The sequence below is a fragment of the Lipotes vexillifer genome, unplaced genomic scaffold, assembly GCF_000442215.2.
Source record: "Lipotes vexillifer unplaced genomic scaffold, Lipotes_vexillifer_v1.1 scaffold1049, whole genome shotgun sequence".
Lineage (NCBI taxonomy): Eukaryota > Metazoa > Chordata > Mammalia > Artiodactyla > Lipotidae > Lipotes > Lipotes vexillifer.
The window spans coordinates 962,360-964,602 of NW_006799027.1; positions in this window are offsets into that span (position 1 = coordinate 962,360).

Sequence of the window (2,243 nt, forward strand, 5' to 3'; positions counted from 1 at the left end):
TGGTCTAACTGACTCCAGGGAAAGGAGGTGGGTGTGGTGCTTGAGTTACACAGACTATTGCTACATTATATAATGTTGTTTTACAATGTATAGTTACATATACATGTTTATAAGACTATCTGTAGTCCTAATGGCCTAAGAGAGGCGATAACAGGGGGACCACATTTTCTGAGGGACAGTTGAGTGACTGCACCTCCATCCTTAGCTGTGTGAGGGCCTTGGGGTTGCCACCTGTACCCTTTCCTGACTTGAGACTTCTCCCTGTGGACACACTCTCCCTCTGGTCCCAGCAAGTCCTTGTGAGATGTGCCGGAGCAGAGGCCAGTTCATTTAGACAAGATTGCTTCATCGGGCATATTCTCACTTCTGTGCTGACCCACATCTATTTCTCCACCTCTTCTCTGTGTGGCAAAAACTGTCAGTTTTAATCAACAAATCCTCTGTGATTTAGGCTCCCACAACATTCAGTACTGTCTCTCTTCTCACTGTCAGCTGAGATAAATAACCTGTGAGTTTTGGCATTTGCAGCGGGTCTCCTGGTCAGTGAGAAAATTAACAAATCTGTCCATCTTCGCTTTTCTACTTTCCCACACCTTGTAGGCATATAAGAACCAAAGAAGTGTTATCTCCTTGGCTTGCTATACACCTCTTGTTACTAATCTTGAGGTGACAGAGTTTGGATTTAGTGGCAGGATAAGGGTTGCTATGGCAACCAGCTGATGCTCGGCCCTCCATGGGAGGGCATTTTGGACAGGCCTTTGCAAAGCCTGCCCTTTGGGTGGGGACCATGACCGTAATGGTGCACAAGACTCACCCAGGGCTCTAGTGCCCTTTGTGTCTTCAAAGCATCATACAAATATTAATGAATGTCCCTCTGGAAGGAGCAAAGCCTCATTGTGTAATCTGGGAAGTAAGAACCAGGCTAGTTTGGAAGTCAGCTTGAATTTGGACTTCTCTCTGGGATCGAGGTACACATGGTCAGGACTCAAGCAGAACAGTCACCTTGTTGAAATGGTCCATAGTGCAAAGGGCAACAACGGAAATATTACATCGCTCTCTGTATAATTATTCTTTTATTTATTCTAGTGTATCGGTTCCTCCCATTCCGAATTTCCCGGCTACTCTGGGCAGCCTGGGCCTTCCAGTGGACTCATTAATTAGGTCCTTCTCTTTCCTGTCCCCTCCCTCCTCAGGTGTTCAAATAAACAATCAATCACCCACTTCCGTGTTTGCACAGACAGAGACGAGGAAACTTTCAACTTTCTCTAAATATGGAAAAAACAATTACATCTGCTAGTAGACTAAAAAAACGCAGCTAGGAGAGTTTTCACAGGACTACTACAGACACACAGAGAACAGGAAGAAATATGCCTTTTATTAGAAGTCTCATATGTACAGGGAAAGCTGTTTCTCACAGCACAGGGGAGGCTGTGAGGAAGAGCAACTGTCGTCGGAGGTCACCACGCTTACACTGGTCACATCATTTCAACATCGCTACGTTCCGTGAACAAACACAACCATTACACAGAAATGTGAAAGAGACGTAGGTACGGGGATGAACCCTCACGTATTTTCTAAAAAGAAGTGGACACAAAAATACAATGTGCCAGTAAAAATAAAAAATAGGCATATCAGTACATGTCTTTTTTTTTTTTCTTTTTTGTTAACACACAGTATGCTGAGCTTTCATCTCGAGCTTTTCTCACATCGGGATTTGCAGGCACTTTAGCAATCCAGCCATGGTTTACAACAGGATGTTCAGACCAACAAATGAGAAGATGGGAACACGGGAGTAACCCAGGTCCTCACGACCCACACGTACATTAACATATTGACACCAGGGCAATCTTTTGTTATCCCTGCTTGGGGACATCAGAATGTTCTGTGGCATGTGGAACAGCTTTCTTCTTATTTACCTTTTCTATTTCATGGCAGAATTATCTTGAAACCTGGATGACATCACCAGGCAGAGAGACAGCAGGTGGATGAATAGACAACCATCCTTTGCAACCGACTTTAAAAACCGGAGAAAGCAGGTGAGGTTCTGGAATCCCAAAATGAATGTCCGACTGATCTTTGTTCCATGCTATGCCCTTCCTGCCAACTCATCAAACAAAAACTAATTTAAAAAGAATAGCTGGGATGTACTGGGCCAGACGCTCATCCTGGGAGAATTCTTTCTTTCCTTAGCTACCACCCACCGTGTCATGACACACACTGGGCCGGCGGGGGGGGGGGCCCCC